General features: G+C 42.3%; 1 long non-coding RNA gene across 1 annotated transcript; it reads right to left on the bottom strand.

The window, feature by feature from the left end:
- Positions 1 to 606: 606 nt before the first annotated feature.
- Positions 607 to 23,569, bottom strand: LOC132249620 (uncharacterized). Its single transcript, XR_009461130.1, has 3 exons — positions 23,336 to 23,569; positions 1,633 to 2,507; positions 607 to 1,176 (listed from the first exon to the last, which is right to left on the bottom strand). It is a non-coding gene; the product is annotated as an uncharacterized LOC132249620 (long non-coding RNA).
- Between the last annotated feature and the right edge of the window lie 668 nt (positions 23,570 to 24,237).

Raw genomic sequence — 24,237 nt, 5'->3', positions numbered from 1 at the left:
AAGGTTGAGGTAAATCACATTAATACACATGCAACAAAAAACTCAAGCAAGTACAGAGTTTTACTCCTTTAATTGTTTTTTTGTTATAATTCTGAATTATGTGACATTCCGGTTGTCAGGGGACAGGACTTATTATGTACCATTCTTTTTAGCATAAATGTTACCCACAATTCATTTTCCCACTCCAAGAGTCATCTGTACCAATATATTTCATAGGGCTTTGTTACACGGTAATTTTACACAGCTCCTGGAGCTCTTATCCCCTAGACTGTCGACACATTAACACAGGAAACTTGTTTTAAGCACCCTTTAGGTGACTTAAAGTTATCCATGATCTGTGATATCTAGCTTGTGATACATTAATATGTGGCCACTCTAGGCTACATGCAAGTGTGATATACCCCCCACCCACCCTTCCTGTCCCCCACTGGGACAGATGGGCCCTACTTCCCCCCTACCTGGATCCAGCCACTGCTCCCTCCCTGGCTCCAGTCCACCAGTCCAGACTGACCCACTGTCCCCCTCCCTCACCGGCCTGGATTGGCCTGTTAACCTCCTGCCTTGCTCCTCCCTCCCCCCCCCCCCCAAATCAGGGCCACCATCTCCTGCTCCCTCCACCACCTCAGATCTCTGCTTACCCACATTATAGCTCCTGGCTTGCATGTGGTTGCTGGTGCCAGCCTGGGGAAGCAGGCAGAGAAGGGGAACCTGCCTGCCCAGCTGCTACTACCACTGCTGCCCAGACAGGTAAGTTGAGGGATGGGAGAGGAGGGAAAGAGGGATTCTTACCTTTCAATCCTCAAGCCCCCTGCTTGCCTAAGCATGCGACTGAAGCTTAAAGTATAATGCATAACAAAGCCCATAGATATAAATTTTATGCCCAAATATTCCTTCAAGAGACTTCTCTACATACACCAAAGACAGCTTTTATTTATTTTTATAAGCAAAACAGAATTCCCTTGTATCAGAGTCAGTTTCATTTGGCACTTACTTGGCAACTATGAATTGAATGTTGTCCTCTTGTCTTGTCTCATTGTCTTCTATCACCTTCTTGGGTTTGTTCACCATTTGTGCATTTTCATGCCTTTGAGTTGCGAGCTCTTTGGAACAGGGATTTGTATGCAGATTAAGGTGATAAGGTCATAAAGTCATAATCTCCATCAGGTGTTTTAGGCACTATTACAATAGAAATAAATAATACAAATAAATGGGTGGTATGCTGTTGTTGACCAAACTTTACCAGCTTAAATCTACATTAGCAACTCTGATGGCCAAAACATGCATTAACATGTTGTTCAACACCCAGAACTAGGTAGCCAAGACCACATGAGCAGAATAATTCCTAAGGGACAGCCCAGCAGAAAGCACACTATGGGTGTGTGCCCGTCTGGCTTTGAATGCCCACTCACGTGCTGCCTTAGTCCGCGCAGTAAAGGGTGTGCATTTGATAGCTTCATGGAACCCCTGAGGTAGGTATCGGTTGCCTCAGGGACCACCCGCAAACTCGTCTGCCATGATTTTGAATGTTACACCAGTGGAAGGGGTAGCCTCTGGAGACTCCTCAGGAGTGATCACTTTCTAGTTGGATGTTTATGGGGCTCCACCTCCCCTACACCTCAACCTTACACCAACCTCCGATGGGACGCCAGGTCTTAAGGTGGCAGTTCCTCCAGCGTGGCTGTTCCCAAGTTTTGTCACCTCTTCAAGGCCGTATGCTTTGTCCCCTCACTTCCCGTGAGTGGGATGGCAAATTAGCTTAGCCCCTGTGTCTAGAGTCCCCTGCTGCTGACAAGGTCTGCTCCTGAGGCCTGTTCAGGTGCCCTCACGCCAACAAAAAGGAAAAGAAAAAAGGAATAAAAACCCTGCAAATCCAGGGTCCTATGGGCCGGTCCCCTCAGCTCTCCTACCTGTACCCGGCAAGATTCTCCCAGACTTCGTTCCCTCGACATCTCCCTTCCTTTTTCATTCCCCAGCCCATCTCCACAGCCCAATACCTGGGAGCGACCAGGCAGGTGAGCCTCTGTATCCCCAGGGTTGGTCACAGCCTCTCTCCCCAGGTCTCCGTCTTTGTCTCTCTGCTGACCGGTGCCTCCAACACTGCGCTCCCTTGGCGGTGTTCAGAGCTCGTCACCCCGAGCACTCCCCGCTGTCCAGGGTTTGACTTTGTTTCCACTGACACTGGGAGCTCCCGGACTCTGCTGCCACTCCCTGCCCAGGTTGCCTTTGATCATGCCAGCACACCCCGCTACCAGTGTGAGGAGCCTCTGCCACCTCTCTCGCTCCCCGTACCTCTTCGCCGGTGCCTGCCTTTATTCCCGCTGGCTGGTGATTCGTTATGACATCACCCACCGGCTTTAATTGAATAAAGGTGCAGCTTGTGAACCGCGTGGACTCTCTCCTCTGGCATTGTCTTCCCTGCAGGTAAGTAACCATTTTTATTTATTTTTTTGTATCCATCCTTGCCGTGTCCCACAGGCACATTTCCCAGGTCACTTTTTTTGTTGTCCCTGGGACAGGGTGAAAAGAAGAAAGAAAAAAAAAAAATCAACACAGATACATGTGTAGGATGTCTCTAGGATGCTTAGGAAAAGTCTATTATTCTCAGAGTAGGTTCTGAGAAGCAGCTCTTTCAGCTGGATTTGTGAAAGCAAATTTTATTTACTGCTTTTGCCACCTTTAGTCACTGTGGACTTCACCAAATACACTGATCTTACACAGATTAATTTCTTTCCAGAGAAAGGATCCACTTCCTCTCGGGGTCCTAACCACTCCAAAGTCAGAACCTGGAGTGAATTAGTCTCTCTCTTTTGAAAAATATTTTTTCAAGGAAGATGACTTTATTACCAAACTACACTGCACTCTTCAGCATCTTAATAGAATACAGCTATTATAATTTTTCAGGCACTTTGAAAATGGCTTGTTACAATGCAGCTTCTGACATTGAATTATGTCTACTAGGGAGCTTACGTTTTATGGCTACAAGTAAAAAATAAAAACCAGGCAAACTCCAAAGGTTTTATGACTTTAAAACAATAACTTTGAGGGGTGTAGGTTGTAGCCGTGTTGGTCTAAGGACTAGGCAGACATGTTTTTTTGGGTGAATCTGATATCTTTTATTAGACCAACTAAATAGTTGGAGAACAATTTTTAAGCAAGTTTTCGGGTTCAAAAACCATTCGTCAGGCTAAGGAAGTTCCAGCAGTTGGTGTGTGCTCTTCCTGGAGGGAATGAAAAGTAAAAAAAGCCAGAGGCTGTGCTGGTATGCATACAAGACAGGCAGTCAGTTTCAAGCACTCCTCCACATTAGTAGTGAAAAAATGGAATATTGGAAACAATCAGGTGATTAATGTTTTAGCTGCTAATAAAAGTTTTGGGGTATTATTTAAAATTAGAACCTTTAGTAGGAAGTCACATGATCAGAATTACACCAGAGGCATAACAAAGGAGACTTGTGCCCTGGTCAAAATATGCCAGAGAGCAAGGAGTAAGTAAGGAACAATGTTCAGTATTCCCTGGCCCAAGAACTCTAGCCCTATCATCGTTTGCCTGTTACAGCAGCTGCTACAATAGTGGAGTGACCCACAACCTCCTACAGCTGTGGCAAAGACTCTGGGAGGGAGGCATTCCAGAGCACCCTCTAAACCAGCATCTGGGGTGGATTCAATGGTAGCATAGCACTAGTCCGAATATCACATCTACCAGTGATATTTGGCATGACAGAACAGAAGCCGAAATAGACTTTGAACCTTTGGGGACTAAAAACTGTATAAGACAGCAGACCAATATGTTATCAAATTTAATTTGAAAAAAAAATATGAAAATGAACAGACTAATGGATTAATATACTGTCTGGACCATCATGGCTACAACAACACTTCAACTGTTTTTATAGCTTTCCATCTGACAGGTTTGGCTATAGGAAACCTTTTTGTGGCATTTTTTTTTTCCTGTCCTGCTGCTATATGTGCCAGGGTATAGGGGTTATTTTTCCCCACCTTCCTCAGACACATTGGGGATTGGTTGCAGCCAAGGCTGGAAATTTTTACCGAGGTGTTTTAAAGTTTTTTGCTGGGGCTTAAACCAAGAGGCTCCTGTCTAGAGGGCCTTGCACTTCTGCATTTGGGACCAGGAAGGAATTTTCCTCCATAGTCAGACTGGTGTAGACTATGGGGGTTTTTACCTTCCTCTGTAGCTGGGGGAAGGTTGGGGGCAGAGGGAAAGCAGTTTAACAGTCCTCACAGCATTGGGACAGTGACTGTTGTTGTCGTCTTGCTTTGCCGGTGGCAGCTTAGGGTATTGTGTCTTGTGGATATGTCAAGGTTGACTGTAGCTTTGTTAATAAAGTTAAAACAGTTGATTTGTATAGGATGATTTGAATAGGGATGATCCTGCCTTCAGGCAGGGGGTTGGACTCACTGACCTCCGGCGGTCTCTTCTAGCCCTACTTCTCTATGATTCTGTAAGGTGATAGGGGATTGGTCAATGGTTGAGGCTATTGTGTTTAAGCATGAGCTTTCTTAATTTAATCTTTTGAATGTTTATAGTACTTTCTTATTTTCTTTGCAAAAGTCTGGGATAAATTCTAGATTCTGCTTCAGATAGAACAGAATGCTTTTTTAATGTTCCCAGGCGCTGTTATATGATGTCTTAACAGAAGTGATTGGATTCTACTCAGGTTCTCACAGTGCAGGCTACACTGTACAAGACAAAGTAAAAAATGTACCACAGTTATATTACCACTTAAATGCTTTGTATTCATTTGTTAAACCAATTCTATTAGATGATGCTATGAAATATTCTTAATGAGACTTCAAATCAGCTGACCACATGGATTATACAGGAATCTTTTGTAGTTTATGGGTATATATATATAAAAAAATTCTGCTGCAGATAGGATTTATACCAGCATGGGTGCATCTACACATCACTGTATGGCAATATTGCTATGGAACTGTATAGGTGTTTACTACGCCATGCATGCGGTGCAGTTAGATTTCACTGCTATATCATGGTAGTGGTGCTCTATACCGAAGGAGCACATTACTGTAGTGAAGTAAATCCTTGGATGATGGTGTCACTGTGGACATAGTCTTTCTAGACTTTAAGAAGGCCTTTGACACTGTCTCTCACCCCATCCTCATCAATAAATTAAAATGACTGCGGCATTGATGCCTGCACAGTTGTATGGGTAAAAAATTGGCTGAAGGGGCGCACCCAGAGAGTAGTGGTGGATGGGTTGTACTTAACCTGACGAGATGTGAGCAGTGGGGTACCCCAGGGCTCAGTCCTCAGGCCCGCACTGTTTAACATCTTCACCAGCGACTTGGACGAGGGGGTGGAAAGCACACTGTCCAAGTTTGCTGATGACACTAAGATGTGGGGCGAGGTGGACACACTTGAAGGGAGAGAGAAGCTGCAAATAGATTTAGACAGACTACAAAAGTAGGCAGACGAGAACAGGATGGGGTTCAACATAGACAAATGCAGGGTGCTGCACCTTGGGAGAAGGAATCCACAGCATACATACAGGCCGGGGAGTTCCCTTCTCGAAAGCACAGAGGCGCAACAGGATCTCGGTGTCATTATTGACTCCAAGATGAACATGAGCCACCAATGCCAGACTGCAGCGAGCAAGGCCAGCCATACCTTATCATGCATCCAAAAGGTGCATCTCAAGCCAGTCCAGAGAGGTGATCCTCCCCCTCTATGCGACTTTGGTCAGGCCGCAGTTGGAGTACTGCGTCCAGTACTGGGCACCGCACTTCAAAAGGGATGTGGCCAGCCTGGAGAGGGTTCAGAGGAGGGACACCCACTTGGTGAGAGGGCAGCAGGACAGGCCCTATGAGGAGAGACTGAAGGACCTGAACCTGTTCAGCCTCAGCAAGAGGAGGCTGAGGGGGGACCTGGTGGCTGCCTACAAACTCATCAGGGGGGATCAACAGCAAATAGACAGAGATCTTTTCTCCCCAGCACCACCTGGGGTGATGAGGAATAATGGTAATAAGCTGATGGAGAATAGGTTTAGGTTAGAGATCAGAAGGCAATATTTTACAGTTAGGGTGGCCAAAATCTGGAACCAACTTCCCAGGGAGGTGGTCCTCACCCCTACCTTGGGCAAATTCAAGAGGAAGTTGGACGATCACCTGTCTGGGGTCTTGTGAACCCAGCATTCATTCCTCCCTGTGGCCGGGGGTCAGGCTAGATGATCTGTTCAGGTCCCTCCTGACCCTAGCTACTATGAAACTATGAAGTAGCTGGTGATCGCGTGTAGACCTGCATGATAACTACATTGCTGTAGGGTGATATGTAGATGCATCCTGTAAAACTGATGTCTTGCATCAGGCTTCATATCTTGTCCACTTACAATCTATTTCGTTTTCTACCATAGGATTTTTCTTGAGCCAGTTTTTAGTGTCAAAATAATTCTAAATCTTTATAAACTTGTGCCAGGTGGATTTTCCCAACACTCCCTCAGTTTAAAGAGAGGGAAAATGATGAGCTGTTATTTTAAAAATCTGCCTACTCCCACTTCAGTAATGCAGTTTTAGTGCCAAAGAAGAGAGATTCCAAAATTAGGTGCCTAAAAAAGGCACAATTAAATAAATATATTTATAAGAAACACAGACACTTGTTTCTTTACTACAGCCAGATACTAATACCCAGTTTGATCACATTTTGACCCACAACTGATGACAGTTTAATATAAAAATCTCTCCCCCTGCCATCCTTTCCTGCTTGTTTCTATTCCCATTCATGTTTTGCTATTGAGCAAGCAAAAAAACTATGCAGAAAAATCTACCCTGCCAATATTTCATCTCAGCTGACTATTTGTCCTTACCACTGCTTTTAACTTCTGCTGATGATGATTGTAGTATTCTGTGGTTGCATCTACATGTGCTCTCTAATGTGCAGTAGCCTATTTTACTGTGCATTAAAGTGTCATGTAAAAAATGTTCAATTACACTAACGCAGAGTAAAATAGGCTACTGCGTATTAAGCATCACTTTAAAAACATGCACTTTTGTTAGTGCACATTAGGGTAGCCTAATGTGCATTTATTTAGTAGCTCACACTGGAGGGTGCCTGTACCTGAGCATGGAGGCTGCTCTGACGTGCTGGAATTCCAGCAGGTCACACTAGACTCGATTAAATTGAGTCTGCTGGAGTGTGGCAATTGCCACACTCCAGCCACCTCCTGCATTTCGTTTATCAGTGTCCCTGTGCTTAAAAATGATGGTGGGAGCACTTGAACTAAAGATAATTGAACGAGCTTTAATGCAAGCACCCCACTGCCATTTTCAGGCGCAGGGACATTGATGAGACACGGTAGCGCTTTAATTAGAGCGGCTCTCAGAGTGGCCTCCCTTCCCCCTCCCCCCCCTCCACCCCAAGCACATGCAAAAGTGCCTGGAGGTACTAAATTTAATGCACATTAGGAAAAGCACATTAATGCACATGTAGATACATCCTGTTACATCCAACTGAAGTACTACAATAAGTCCAGCTCATAAATTAAGACATGAGAGACAGAAACCTGGAGCCTGACCCCAGATACTTTCCATGTATAAAACTTTTCCCAATGAGAAGTTCACATATGGAGGGTAAGTGGAATTGATCTGCTAATGATTAATTAAAATCAATACCAGAGTATTCAGGATTTAAACCTAAAAAAAAGAACCAAGCCAAGAAAGTCAGCATTCAAGCATTTTTATTCCATTCTCCAAACACAGTCAGCCACTTCCAGAATGAGTTCTAAATCCTAGACATTACAGTATACATAAGCATACCATCGTGACGTCACCTATTGGAAAGCTATCTATCCTAACACTGGGCACCTCCCATGAGGACAGCATTCTCAACCACTGAAGTCAATGATTAATTGTAGGCTTTCATCACATCTTAGAGAACAGATCTTGATGAAATGTTCATCAATAGGAGTCAATTGAGAATGTAGTATATTTCTCATACATCCTTCACAGATTGCTAAACTGCAGTTTCTTTTAGAAGCTGCTAACATGCATCATATTGTCACATGATGCTCTGCCCTGCAAAGACAGAGACAGCTGCAATTTGTGAATGATACAAAATGTGTGCTGCAAATGGTTACATATTAAAGTATATTAACCTCAGCACATATGCATGTGTACATCAGAGAGAGTGAGGTTCTTTAGGGCAAAGGCACTAATTTTTCATTTCAAGTTCAAAAAGAAAGCCATGAAGTTGCTAACTTCTGAGTCTGTTTTGAAAAACATCAGTAGTAACAACAAGAAATAAGGTCAAATCTACTGTGCTTATTTTCAAGGATCAAAAAAAGAAAGAAAAAGATTGCTGCTAATGCATTTTACGGCTGCTGAAAGCTCCAGACTAAATTGCTTGGCAAGAAATAAGGCCATCAGTGCACTCAAAGAAATAGGCTCTACAATTATCACTAATTACCCACCCCTTAACAGTTGGGAGCCAGTTGGAGAGGGTTTAGCATGAATGTAAATGTGGAGGAGGGACATACTGGAATGAGATTGTGTGGCATATTTGTTTTGTTTTGACTTCTTTCCAGACATATTTCAGTTTACATAAATATATGAAGGTCGGATCAGACAGGATTTGTAGCACAATAGTATTAGGAATGCTTTTGCAAAAACTTTGATATGGTTTAAATTAGGTTCCAAGAAGGGGGAGGGTGAAAACAGAGCTCTCTAACGTTTAAGTCTGTCCTACCAGAACTACTACAAATTTAATACATTTACAGATTATAATGACCCTGAAAACTCAAAGTCCCTTCTTTTCTCCTCTGCATTATGATTAGAAAGTGACCTACATTTATTTAAACAAAACACGATGGAAAACTCTTTGTGCAAAGAAAGATGCTTGCCAAATGACAGAGTTAAACAGTGCATGTGATACCACATTATAAGTGACCTTTCACTGACCTCAGGTTTTGGATTTAGAGGGTTAAAGTTGTCTTTTGGCATTTGTGCATGTCCCCCCCCATCCTCCTCCCCAAAGTGTTTATAGAAACGAAAGAGGACCCCACCCTTTGAACTAGGCAAGCTGTTTCCTGCAGAACCAAGTTTGAGTCTCTCTCAGTTAATGCCTTTCGAAAAGCAGTCGGTCAGTTCATTTCAAGGAGAATGTTTGCTACTTTTTCAAGTTTCTAATCTTCCAAGTGGGCAAAAGCTTTTTGAGGTTACAGCCATTTGAAGATGGAGGGGAGATTAAGATACAGAAAAATATTTTAATCAGAATTTAGGTAGTTCCATGGTAAAAGATTCCTGTGAGAAGGAAAATATCCAGGGCCACATTATGACCTTTTTATGTAAAACTGGAGTAAATGTGCTGAAAGCAATGGAATTACCTAGAAGTCAGAACAGAAAAGATATTTTTCCCAGCTCTACACCAGCAGGATAAAGTGGATTCTCATACAAATGCTATTACCCAAGAAATACCTTCTTTGATTTTTTAATTAATTTGATTAGGGTATGTTCATAAAAATCAAATGAAATGTAAGAACCCATTGCTGAGTGGAGCAGGAAAGGGCTTCATAGAGAGATTTTATTGTTTACATTCAATGAAAGGAAAAGTCTGATTTCAAGTAGTCAGATTTAATCTTGGTGCAGATTAAAATGGTGCTATTGTGTTCTGCTGGGGCTGTTTGGAAAGGTGAACCAAGGCTTTTGCAGAGTTGTAGCATTTCAGTACAGACATGGGAGCTACATGCGAGCAACCCAGACAGCAGTGCCAAATTGTCTGCACAAGGGGCTCTTCAGTGCCTACAATATAAACACTGCCTTTCAGGATTCGAGTTTCACAATGATCGTTACCTGCTTTTACAAACTGCCTGTGCTCATGCAGATCAGTTTTGTCTAGCCACTTCCTGGCATTTCCCCCCTTGCTTGGATGTTTTGCAAAGGTCTGCTGTGCAGCACTGCGAGGTTATTTCTTTCGAGGATGGACAACTGAACTACTATTTGCACAGTAGTTTGTTCACATCTTTTTTGCAATTACATAATTGAAGTGACTTTTAGCATCAATAGTCCTAAAAAAAAAAAAACAACAAAAAAAACCAAGAGAGAATGGTTGATCATTTCCAGGGCTGGATCATAAACATACGTTGGACTGTTGCAGTAGATTTAATCCCAGTAAAATGAATTAAAATTCAATTTACAATATACCACAAATGTGCACAGTTATTATTTTCCACTTGCAGTTCATACACACTATGAAATTTGTTTGGGGGAGCATATTGCTTACTAGCATAAAACTCTATAATAAGATATGTTGTGGATATAACCTGGATATACTAGTGCAGAATTGCAGTCTAGCTTTTAAGGTCAGGTTCAGGAGCTAGGAATTTCCAAGTTCTAATGCTACTTCTTGCATTTTAGGTAAATTATTTAACACACCTTTGCCTCAGGTTCCCTCTTTGTGAAAATGGGGTTAATGTGTTTTGTACTTTCTTTTTTGTAGGGGCATTGTGGAGAATACCCCCAGTAACAAAACTAGGAGATGTATACATTAAACAAAACACTTCTTCCGTCACAGTTCAAAGCAGGATGTTGGGCTGTTTGTTAATGTTCCCTACTCTGCCACAGAACTTCCTTTGTGATATTAGACAAGTCATGTAGGTCCAGGTTTCACTAAGAATTAGCTGCCAAAATATCTAAATCATTTTAGGCCTTAGTCTCTCTGTGCTTCAGTTTCCAATCTGTAAAAGGCAAGCTTTGTACCATATCTCACAGGGGCGTTAAGAGGATAAATACTTTAAAAACTGGTACGCAAGATACTGGAAACCGTAAGTATGACCAATTTAAGATTGCATTAAGCAGTATATGGGTGGATATTATATATAGGGATTCACCCTATTTGTGATTGCACATTTTTTGCAGAAACTGCAAAAAAAAAAAAAAAAAAAAAAAATGGTTTCTACAAACCCTGTGAAAATGGTGATCCCCATGATTTTGGCATGGAATCACAGGGGGGGGGGGGGGGGGGGGATAAAAACCTGGTTTCCTGGTTCCAGGGCTGCTGCAGCCCAGCCTCCCAGTCCATCAGGGGCTTGGGCTGAGAAAAGCTGCTAGCATGAAAAAGAGCAAATATGGCTGCCACCCCCCCCTTCGCTGCCGTTTGGCTGAGAGGGCTGCCCACCATGTGGCCCCACCCCTCTCCACTAATCAGCAGCAAGAGACTGGGCCTCACAATGGGCAGTCCTCTCGGCCAATCAGCAACAAGAGGCAGGGCTGCCAGGGCCTCTCAGCCAATCAGAGGCAGGGGTGCCATGAAAAGACAGTGAAAATGGTGATGTGTGCCACAAACAGCCAGTGATTTTTCTTTCGCCTCAGCACAATTTAGGTAGCTGCCTAACGAGAGACATTGTTCTTGGGAATGATGATAAGAGGAGACTGACCGAGCCTTGTTTAAGTGTTATCAACCAATAACACCAGGGACCAACACCTTTTCTATACCCCCTCACAGCAAATAAGAAGAGGGCAAAAACTGATATGTACTCCCTCTCTCTTAAAGCCTTTAAAATGGAAGCTAAAAATCACAGTAATTTAGCTTTATTTGCTGCAAAATAAATGCGAATACATGGACAGTTACCACATATCTGCTACTCTGTGGTCAGTCCCTCTATGAATTACCATGGATGCATTCACTGGCAAGATCTTTGTTTCACTATAACAGCCTTTAAAAGAAGTAAAAAGGAAAGAGCATAATCTGTTTGTCTCCAATTTCATTCAACGTGAAATATGGTTATGTAGTCAAGAAAGCAGCTGGCATGTCAAAACCTTGGAGCATCATGATAACAAATGCTCAGTGCAAGTACACAGAAGGTGGATGTATTTGGGAAGTGTACTAATGTAAAGTAATATTAGTTTATTCTGTGAATTATGTACAAGCCTCACATTAAGATCACAAATCAAAAGAAGGGTCTCTAATCTAAGGCACGTGGTCCAAATGATGGCTAATCGAGCTATTGGTACTTTTGTCATTTCTACCATATTAGCTTAATCATAACCTTAGCAGGACAAAGTGCATGTCAGTTTTTCAGCACAGCTCGTTACTTCGCACTGGATTCTGCCACTTCGCATCCTTTCGTAAGAGGGCACATCAATTCAGAATGCACCATTACAACAGAAGCACCAATGAGTATGCAGGCCTAACTGCATCAAACAGATACAGGGCCAAGAAAAGTTCTCCAGGGTACTTGCCAGTAACTGAAAACTACAACAGCAACAAAACAGAATATGGGAGAAAAGAGCTAAACATCTGCTGAACTGGTTCATCAAGTAGTAGAGGTTTATAGTGCACTTAGGAGTTTCTTATCTTCAGGCCAGTCTAAAGAAAAGTTCCCCACAAGCAATTATTTTTTAAAACTGTCCATACACTTTGGTTCTCTTTTCACATGAATTGCTATACTTCAAACGATCAGCTTAGAATGAACTGATATTAAAAAGAAAAACAAGCTGGAATTGATTTTTAAAAGTCTCTGATCACCCTTCCTACAAATGAAGAGTCATATATGTGAGCAGTTTCCACCTCTGGGATTCCCAATTTCTCTACTTTTGCTTAGATTGAAAGTTCTTTAGGAATGGTACTTCATCTGCTTTTTGTTTTGTTTTTTTTAAATGGTTCCAAGTCACTAACACTTAAGTAAAAGGAATACTTTGGCATTTTCTTCAGTCATTTACCTGAAACAATTTTAAAATGTGCTTTAAATTCATAAGTAAAAGTCTGACCTCCTCCCTAGGACTGACCATCATCTCCACTTTCATAGAGGATGCAATTCAGCAAAACAAACAAACAGATGCTCAATATTAAGCACATGCTGAAGGAGTTGGTGCTTGCCACTGTTGGAGGCTGAACAGTGTTGCTGATGGATGTTAAGAATGAATCAGACCTATATTTTTTTGCCAAACAAGGTCTGATATAGATAGCCCTGTGGCTTTTAGTTCAGCTACAAATGTGTAGCTTTATTTTGGAGAGAACAGTGCAGATATTTGCAACTACTGGCCTCATTTCTCCCTTTCCATTGAGAGATTACACCCACTCTAGGCTCACGCTCCAGCTGGAAACCCCCACAGATGTTTGTGCAGTAAATCCCTCTGTTCTAGGAGTAGAATGACTGTGGCTACACTAAGAAATATAAATAAAAATAACCTAGAAATGAAAGCACTACAGAAGCATGGAAATGGTCCTTTAGAGAGATGCAAATGCTTTTGTGATGATGGAACGGATTCTGTAGCCAACGTATCTAAATTCAGTTGTGTTTGCTGAAGCTCAAAACAACAAACAGCTTTTCAGCTGGAAAGGTTTTTGAGTTGAAGAGAAAAATAGAAGTGTGAGAGAAAACCCAGGGTGCTCTCAGAGATGTACTATAGGTTTGTGGAAGTTTAGTGGTCCCCCCAACTCCACCAAATCAGTATGCCCAAGTTATTAATTTGCCCCCAAAAATCAAAATTTACCGCTTCAGTCAAGCAAACAGAAAAAAACAAAAGGTTTTGTTACATGGAAAGAAAAAGCAATCAAATGCTTTGACAACAGAACATGGTAAAACCAAACTGACAAAATCTTTACCCTACTTTTGGATTACCACCTGGGCCTTAAGACATTTCTATAAAAATCCCATGGGGCTAACTAAGGGGGTATGAAATGGGCCCTATTCGATTTGGATTTGGCCCAAATCAGGGACAGTGATTCGATTAGTTGGTTTGGATCACTGACCCCGATTCAATTCGGCCGAATCTGAATCTGAAGATTTGATGCAGATTTGGAGAATCAGCGATTCAGCCATAGACACAACTTCAAATGTTTTTTCTACATACCTCAAGGTACCAGCATGGCTCATGAATGCTGTGGTGCATGGAGCATCCCACAGGAGTGCGGGGGGGCCCCTCTATGTGCTCAGTGGCAAACCCAGAATTGGACTGGAAGTACTTCTGGTTCACTTCTGGGTCCACCAGGGAGCACGCTGGGGGTCCCCCTGCACCCCTGAGGCTCAGTGACTGGCCACGTGGGGATCCTGGGTGCCTCCTCAGACCCAGGAGGCACCAGCTGCTGAACCAGGAGGGCACATGGGGACCTCCCCTGTGTGTTCGCTGGCAGACCCAGAAGTGGACTGGAAGTGCTTCTGGTCTACTTCCAGGTCTGCTACCAAGCACACTGGGGGGCCCCCCGCACTTCTGTGGGACACTCTACACGCCCCAGCATTGCAGCACTCACAAGCCATGCCTGGTACCTAGCGGTACGTAGAAAAAACATTTAAAGCTGTGTCTATGTCCAAATCGCCAAATCTTTCCAAATCAATTTGAGAGATTAAAGGGTCCTCGGATTCAATTCGGATTCAGAGATTTGGCCACCGAATCAGGCCAAACCTCCACCAAATCGAATCAGGGACCGAAGCTTCGCACAGTCCTAGGGCTAACATCCCCTCAGTCACAGCTACCTCCCTCCACCAGGTATCTCTAGTCCACCTTGCAGGGAGCCTTCTCCTAAGTGTTACTTCCTCAAGAGCATTGCACACAGCCTCTCCTTCCCCCCAAACCTACCTTCATGGGAACCAGAGTGCCTCTGCCTGGGGCTACATGACACAAAGTTCAAGACGTAAGAACAAAGACATTCAGGGGGCTGAACAAGCTCCCAATGCAGAACTCAGGGCTCCTGTTCACTAACTGCCTCAGAAACACAAAGAATGTCTAACAATAGGAACTGAAGCTTAGAAGGTTTTGCCATCACATATGTTACCTGAAATAATAGCAATTCAGAATTTAAAATTCCCATATGTACCTCCTTACCCACAGTTCTGAGTTGGATCTAAAAGTGGAGGGGACCCTATTTCCTTAATCTGGCTTTTCAAAGGTGGCACAAGACAGCGGAAATCCCAACAGACTGAATGAAGTTGCAACTTTTTGCTTATTTTGGGTTGAAGCCTTATGAAGTTACCTCAAGATTTTCACCATCAGAACTGAATCTTAGTTCCAAAACTATTCTGAATGCAGGCTTTGAAAACAAAGATACATTGAATTGTATCAAAACCCAACTCCACTCTTGGACAATAATTAAGTGTGAACTAAAAACATGGATTCGTCTCACAAACTTCTTGTATGCTTTGAAATAAACTCTGATACAACGTGAAATTAGAAATGTGGACTTGGAACATTAACCTGCCTAATGTAATTTCAAACATCCCATAAATAAGCATGGCATGTTGTATAAGAGACAACCTCTGCATTCAAAGAAACAAAGTTGTACATCATGAAATTCAACACCAACAAATTCTGAAGTTCAATACTGAAATTTTAAGACAGTATTAGACAACATTATCTACACCGCCTCCATGCTGCATCTGGCCGTGCTGCTATGAAAGATGCCCCATTCATTTTTGCCCACTCACTACATGCCAAATCACAGAGATGAGGCAGTGCAGCTGGTTTACAGTATCCCTAAACACATGCCAAGAACCACACCCAAGATGGAGCTCCTGAGAACAGTACCGGGGAACATGCTCAGGGCTGCTCCAAGTTGTCTGCATCAAGACTCACTTGTGGGACTAGGTATACACTGACTAGGAACGAGGGGGCAGGACCTGCTTCTCAGCAGCCTTCTTCTTGTGATGCAGATGCAGCATAGGGAATGCCCAGGATCCCTTGTACTCAGTGGCTCAATTTATTGTCCAATCAGTAAAAACAGTCAATATATTTCTCTACAATGTAGTAACCATTTATAATTAAAAGACACTGGAGATCTTCTGGGAGAAGGTGCTATTTGTATGCAAAATTTCTTATTATAAATCTCAGGTTGATCAACTGACAACTTTGTAACTTCATCTAATGGTGATGGGACTTTTAAAAGACTGCTGCAACAAAGCTGGACATAAAATGCTCGAACTGCTAGATGGCACTTTAATAAAGAAGCATCCCAGTCAAGCCATTCAAAAGAAGCCTGAGTGCATTTATTATGTGCATTTTTTCAACCATTTCTCACAGGTCTGTACAATGTAAAAAGCTCCTAACTTTAGGCTTCTGCTCCTGATCTCTCTGATAAATGATGAACAAGGCATAAATGTTGTTACACATTATACAAACAGCTAGGAAAGGGAAATGCCTGCTCTTCTATATAGAAATGAGAGAGAAGAGTATTATTACTTTTACTTTATAAATAGAGGACTGAGGAATTAGGTTCCTGATTGAAACTCTATAAAGCCAGTACAAGCTCTAAGAGCGACCTCAGCTGACTTTGGATCAAGCACTAGGGGCATGTCTGTGCAGCGCAATACAGATAGTATTACACATAAAACAGTACAAGTGATCAGAAACCAGTCTAAATCTGTAACAGAACAGAAGTTTAGTGCACATAGACCAGTTAAAAAATGGCAGAACCTGCTCTAAGATAGACCTGGATGGATGTAGTATGGTTTAATCAGTTTAGGTTAGACTAGTCTATTGAACTTCTGTTACAGATCCCCTCCCAACTCAAGTTAGGTTGCATTCCCCCAGCATCCCAGGTGCTTTTACAGTTCTTCTGCTAATCCCCCCTCACAGGGCGGATGGGCTAGCCTTGCCTTGGCCTGCACTCATCTACTTCAGCCAAGTCTTGGGCCTGCCCCACCCCTGAGGCTATCACATGAGAGGGCAGCAGGCAGAAATCAGCCTGGCACCACATAGGGGGGCATATGACAGGGTATTTCCCCCTTCTCCACTGCCTGGCCCACCTGGCCAGCACAATTTCTCTCCCCAGCTCTTCCCCCCTGCCAGCTGTCAGTGGTGGGGGAGGGGAGGGGGAAGAAAGCAGAGGCCCCTGACACGAGGACCTGGCCCCCAGGCCCAGTCAGAACAGCTGGGGAGGACTGTGCAGGCAAGGGCTCCATTCATTCCCATGCCCCCACCTGACAGCTGCAGGTAGGAGCTACAGCTCAGACCATGTGGCTGTCTGCTGCACTGGGAACTTGGGGTGGAAGGTGGGGTCCACTTTCCCTTCTCCACCCCTATTTCCCAGCTCGGTGGACAGCCATGCAACTCTGGCCCTGGCCCCCCAGACCTGAGCCAGCATAGATTTGGGGGGCGGGGGCCACGGCCACAAAGCAGGGGAATCTGTTTCTCCCCTCTCCGCCTCCCACCCACTGCTGACAGCTGAAAGCCCGGGGGGGGGGGGGGGGGGGGCCAGGATGGGGACGCATTGGCTAATCAGGACTGGCTGGCTGGGCTTGCTATTTTCTGGCAGCCTCCAGCCTGCTGGCCTTAGCCAGTGCAGGCCGCCACCATGCCCCAAGCACTCCGGAGGGTAAATGTGCATTCTTTTCACTCCTAAACTAATTTTGGGCTCTTAGAAAAGCCACAGAAGTTAGCATGAATCCACCTCGGACTTTCTGAACATCTGTATATGGCCTAAGAAAGCAGTATGGCCACATTAGTTCAGTATTCCTTCTAGTCAAGCCATTCCTTCTAGGCTGATCTGCAGTGGTTCTTTGTAGGGGTGATGGAGCATTTTGTTAAGACAGCTCTATTTGCTTTCCGTACCTGAGCTAGAGCTTAGGTATCTCTGGCCAGCACTGTTGTGCCTGGTAAACATACTTTAAGTCAGGGGTCAGTAACTTACGGCCTGTGGGCCACATCTGACCTGCAGAGTCAAGGGGCTTTAGCTGTGTTCTGGAGGTAAGGATTTGGTGGCATGGAACTCTGCCTACACTGCAGCCAGGGAATGGAAAGAAACAACAGCAGGGAAAAGCAGTGGCTGCAGCCACAGCCAGGTCAGAACGTTAATCTACTTGGGACCCGAGAAGGCTTGCTCTGGCCTGTGGCTCCAAACATTGCTGACTACAGCTTTATTTTGGCAGCTTAGAGAATTGAATCTAGATTTCCCTACTTTCAATCCAGAACCTTAAACATAAGACCATTGTTCCCTCTTTGTATGTAAATAGCCTGCATATGAAACAGCACAATGTTTTCACCTGACAAGCTGTCCCTCCTCCCCACCTGCCCCAGGAGTCCAAAATTCATTGCATCTAAACAAAAGTCAGGACTAAGTCTTGTTTTATACTATACATACATACATACATACACACACACACACACACACAATACTGTCAAGTTTCATGTTGAGACTTGTATGCAAAACTCTCTTCTTTTCATGGTCTACACTCTCCCATGATCAGAAAAACAAACAGATTATGATCTTTCAGGCATGATCCACAGAAAGTCATTGGATTTAACAGCTTCTCCTCTGATCATTTCTTATCATGCCTTGCAAGAACATATATTGCAGTATACCTTGAACAGCGTTGTATATACCATTTAGTTTTACTATTTCACATGTCAGAACCTTGATCTGGGGAAGCTGTGCATGTCTGTAGTAGAAAGATTTCTTGCTTATTTTCTACATCTTTTCCTGCACTCCAAGAATTTATCTACTTTAAAGAAGTTGATCCTGACTCTTATACCCTGTAGTAGCTCAATTAAACAAATAAGCCAGTTAATCTAACATTAAAAGTACTACCTAGATGTTTATTCAGAATGAAAAAAAAATTAGCTTCTACTTTCAGACATTTGAGACCAAATCCTAATCTGTTTGTATGCTCTGTGAAGCACCATTAGTTCTGATGGGCTCTACACTCTATATGACAGGGCTTGTGCACATAAGAGACAGGGGCTAGGTTAGGCAATATAACCTGAAAATAAGCTGTATGCATAATCAAACGGAACACAAACACTTTCCACTAAAATCCACCCAAAACCCCGATTCAAAATTGAGGATATTACAGTAAAAACTCTGTTATCCGGCATCCCCAAGGAATGGGGGATGCTGGTTAATCAAATATGCACTATCAGTGTGTTGGGGAACAGGGAGGGGGGCCCCACGCAGGCTGCTTTGCCCTGAGCCACGGACCAAAGAAGTGGCAAAGAAAAACTTGGTTTGTGGCGGCGAAATGGGAAGTCCCCCGGAAGCGGTACTTCCGGTTTTGCTTTTGCCCTCAGATGCCGGTTAGTAGAGTTTTCTGGATAATAAAGTGCCAATTAACACAGCTTTTGCTGTAATGTCTTTTAAGACTCAGCATGGAGACTTGCAACCAATTCCAGACCTACTATTTCAGGTAATAGAAATGATGAGATTTTGTCAAAAATTGAGGTATCATCATAAGAGGAAATGGAACAAACTGATAAACTGAAGAAAAAGGCATCATGATTACTAGCAAGTACTAATCCAGGAGCTATCAAGATGTTACAGAACTGCTAAAAGAAATATACAATACCCAATTAAATTGTATACATTAAAAAAAATGCTAAGGTCAGAAGGAAGCAATAAACAACCCTGGAAAGTCAGTCCTTCCTTCTCTCACCACTGCTATACTATTAACATTAATTTCAGTAAATGATTTCTGCATACAGTTCATAACATTTGGCTGAGCTATATTCAGTATGGTGTCTGGAGACTGAAAGTAAATCTTAGGATATATAAAGGAAAGGGACAGACAGAGACTCTCAAAATATTATAATGCTATTGTAGAAATCAGCAGTATTCTGGGAAGTTTTGCATAAAGATGTACTATTCACAATAGTAGAAGATAAAATAAGCCATATGGAAATATGGAGCCATTTAGTTTGATAATTTTAAAGAACAAGGCATCAAAATTAGCAAGCATTAATCCCAACATTACCAGTAGCTGAAGGAGTGAAAAGACTGAGCTGCTAAAAAAACATGCAATTTCTTGTAAAGGCCAAAAACAAAATAAGCCATATACTTTCAATAGAAAGGAAATTAAATTTACACAGCAAGATACATTGGAATCTGTATACAATGTATCTCCTGGCCACAAGATACATTGGAAGCTAGGAGCTTAGCAGGATCAAAAAGCATGAGAGACTTTTCTAAATAATGTGAATGCCCAGGATTGCATTGTGTACCATAAAAAATGCTAAATAAGTTAGATATAAACTCTCATGCTTCAGGGCATATGGGAGCAAATGGATTGGCAAGGAACAACTTCTGTGGGTGGATTATTCTATATCCATCTTCTTTTGAATTACCTGGTTTTGCCCACTGTCAGAAACAGGATAAGGGACTAGTTTGATTTTCATTGTTCTGATCTTATGTGGCAATTCCTAGGTGTATTAGCAAGAAATAAAAACAAACAAACAAACAAACAAACAAAAAACTTAGAACCAATTCAAACCTGACAATATAAGCAATTGGTCTTTACAAACTAGTGCATTTAACCAGATTTGTAAATGTTACCCCATGATCTTGAAGCAAAGGGACACACACACATTGTAGCTAAGTAGAGACAGTCAAAAAGCCCAAGGCTGAATTGATTCAGGCTTTGCAGGTTAGTCTAAGCTGCAAAGTTTGAACCAATAAGCAAATGAATAGACATTCAGTTTTGATTCAGGAAATGCAGCCACATGCCTACGGTGGCTCAAACCAGAAGCAAGGGGGCACTAGATCACAGCTCTCTGGCACATAGCCAGCATGGGCTGTATGTTCACTTCCTCTTCCTATTGCCCCTGAGGTCTCTGGGATTTGCAGTCCACAATCACAGTGACAGGACTCTACAGGGTTGCTTATCACTTCCTCTTCCTGCTTCCAGGCCCCTCTGGGATTCGTAGTCCACAGTCACTAACCTAGGTAGGGCAGCTCCGTACTTGGGGGAAAGGAAGTTTAACCCCCCCTCCCTGGCCCCAGACCCTAGCAGGAGTTTGCCAGGAGGGCAGTGAGCCAGCCCTCACTGCTCCATCTAGGGAGCAGAGGCAGGGCTAGCCCTGCTCTCTGGAGCAGACAACACAGCCCAGGGCTGCAGAATGCTGGGGGACTCTGATTTAACTTGAACCAGGAAGGAGTCTGGGACAGAAATTTCATAAGCCAGTTTGACCTAAGTCAGTTAAGTCTGTACTACATTCAACCAGGTTTATCTTAACCTAGTTTCAGCCATTTTGAAACTGGTGTATGTGCACTGAACCTCTATTCTGTTACAGGTTTAAACCAGTTTATGATCACGTAAACTGGTTTGTGTGCAACTTCTGTGCCTAGTCTGTAACATAGGCCCTGAAGCCAGGTGCCTGAAGTTCATACAAGTATGTATTCAAGTACTTTCCTAAATCAAGGTAGTTTCTGAAAGTGGAGCTGTTATTTTCTATTTCCTGGAGCAGTAGCAAGAGTAGTAAGTTACCCACTTGTTCAATGAAAATAGCATTTTGCATGGATTTAAGTATTCTTCTGCAGTCTTTGCAACCTAATGTTTAACATTTCAACCTAAACATTCTTGCCAGAGAAAGTGAAACTAATTAGAAACCCAAGTCAAATGAAGCAATTCTAGAGTAGTTCTGTAGCTGAGTCAAATGAAAGAAAGCAAATGTGAAGAACATTTTTTTTTCAAATTGAAGAAAAAAAAAATACATGAAGCATTCTGTGTTTAAAGTTTTGTCCTCTGTGGAACCTCAGCAGACATTTAAAAAATATATTTACTTTTTAACATGGCACAGATGTTAAGGAGAATTGACAGCAATAATTACACTAGGGGATGAGCTTATGTAGGTGTGATTAATAAGGACCATGTTCTCACTTTTTATTCAGGCATAACTTCCATTGGAGTCATAAGTGTAATTTAGGGTGGACCTGTTTTCACCATTCTCTTGGTTTGAAGTTGGCTGCAGGAGAATAGGAATCAGAAGCCTCTGGGATTACTGGCATGCTTACAGTTAAGCACATTATTAAGTGCTTTGGATCAAGGCCAGACTGCTTTGCCCTTTGCAGGTCCAGCTGTCCCTGATGAGAATTTAATCTGGATCACCATTATCCAATAGGAATTTCATATAATGTCAAGACATGATGGATTAAAGTACCTAGGCATCTGGATTAAAAAAAAAAACATGGCAATTATTCACCATAAATTAACAGGATCCATTCTTACAACTATCATTATGATTTCAAATCAGGACAGATGTTCCAGGCATTTTTATATTAAGACAATTCAAGGTGAAACTCCTTTGTATATCATACTTACAGCACTCACCGTCATTAAACTGGCAAGTAGTACACAGCACCATTTTCCCTCAGAAGCTGTTCACCCAAGAGATTCTATGACCATCATAAATACTCTCAAAACAGTTCTCTCTTAGTTTCTTCTGTTTACACAAGCTTAGTATTTTAGCATTAAGACCTGCTTTCATTTAAATCGATGGGGATTTAGCCATCCACTTGAAGTAACCCCTAGTGTCACATTATATTTTATGATGATGGATCTCTGCTATTTCTGTTAATTCAGCAGCCATGTGCCTGATAATGACAGTAATTAAGCACCTAAGTGATCCCATAGGTTTAAATGGAACTATACAGATGATTAAAATTAAGTACATATGAAGCACCATATCTGCAGCATCAGGATCCATTTGTCTTAGCCTATCGAATATAGCTAGCAAGCACTGAAACCATCCCCACAGTAAATACGTTTATATACTTTAAATATAAATATAAATTCATAAGCTTTAAATCTATACTCACTATAGATATACACAACTTGTATATAGCTGATCCAATACCAAAATCCTAGGAACATGATGTTGCAAATAGAAAAATCACTTAAGTCCATTTGCTTGTATTTCTACAAATTGCAGTATACCTAGGTTTTTATTTTAGTGTTTACATCAGAAAATAAGGTAGTATTGTTTATGTTGAATGTAATAATGAATACATGTGCAACAACTTGGGTCATATACCAAATATAGGAAACATGTGAGTTAATATGGTGACTCACACAATGAGTAATGTAGTCTAGAGGGTATATTCTCTCTTGATGAATGACTGTAACTCTTAAAATGCTAATAATCCCCTCAATCCCAGAGGGCTTTGTCTACCTGAGAGCATCTGCAGCTTTCTGAGGCCACAGATGCTAGTTTTGCATGAGAAAATAGACAACTCACTCCATCTTGACTCTGCACAAACTCTAGTTAAAAGGCAAGCAGTTCTGGAGCTCAGAAGAGAAGCTCCCCACCAGTGATAAACCACAAGTCTACTTTCTTAAAACACATCAGGTTACTAGAACAGCCAGAAAGTTGAGGTAACCTCCTTGCACATGTTAGACACAGACCATCCATCAACCTAGCTTGAAGTTGGCTGATCTGAGAAATCTGTCTTAATACCCAGGACTCCCTACCCAGTGCCACCTTCTCAGGTAATGTTCCTTTCTCTCTATTACTGGTTACCTTGGATGATTTTGAATAACAAAATATAGTAGATTAACCTTGAGGTTACACAAACCTCTTAAAAGTCTCCCAGAGCTCCCTCTGAGTGCTCTCAGCTAGGAAAACCTGATCATATAGGAACAAATAAAAAATGCAAAACTACCACTTACCCCTGATCTTCAAGGCTGGGCAGGTAATAGAGAAAACAACTATGAAACTTTGCCTGTAACAATCAAGGGAGTGTCTCCCCGTTTGACCAGATAGCTTCTTCAGCTTTGGGAGAAGAGCAGAAGCCAATATGCAACCTCACCTGCCCAAATCAGCTATCTAACAGGCAGGGATCTAGTAACCCCTTGCCTGCTGGAGAATCTTTTTCTGGCTCTGAGCCCCATCCAAATTTATCTCTGTAGGGTTAGGAGCTAAATAAATATTAATTAACAAACCCTTGTAAAGAAAAATATATTCATGCTAATATTGTCTGTTCTATCATTTCATGTCTTAAATGTACTGAAGAAATATTCTTTCAATCTTATTTAAATAGCATGGATCTTATAGGTAGAGGAATCATTCTTTTTTTATGGAGCTGCCTATGAGGTGGTCAGGAGGCTCTCTAGTTCGGTGAGCTTGTTCTGTTATAGGCAGGCAGCTGGCAAGTAAAGTTCTCATCAACCACAGGGCTTGAGAGAGAAGTCTACTTTCCCGCATGGTAAAAAAAATAAATAAATAAAAAAACCCACCATTTCTCAAGAGCACGGTGTTTTTTGCATTGTGGCTATTGCCAATTGCTGGTGGGCAGGGGGTAGGTTTGTATTTTTTACAGGAATTTAATATTATCCAAAGGAATTTCTTCTGAAGGGTGGGACTTCCCTTCTATAACACTAGCCTGAAGGTCAGAATATTACAGCTGTAGGGCTGCTTGGATTGCCTCACATAGTCCAATCTAAATTGAAATATTCCAACCTATATTAAAAAAGGCTAGAAACTTATTTTGCCAAAGTTGAAATTAATTTAACACTTAAAGGGTCCCCAAAACCAGGAAACCTGTGACTTCAGCCTTTGTGCATCTCTTGGC

This window comes from Alligator mississippiensis, chromosome 3, assembly GCF_030867095.1.
Source record: "Alligator mississippiensis isolate rAllMis1 chromosome 3, rAllMis1, whole genome shotgun sequence".
Classification (NCBI taxonomy): domain Eukaryota; kingdom Metazoa; phylum Chordata; order Crocodylia; family Alligatoridae; genus Alligator; species Alligator mississippiensis.
The sequence above is the reverse complement of the archived record's forward strand: the minus strand, read 5'-3'. Positions and strand labels throughout refer to the sequence as shown.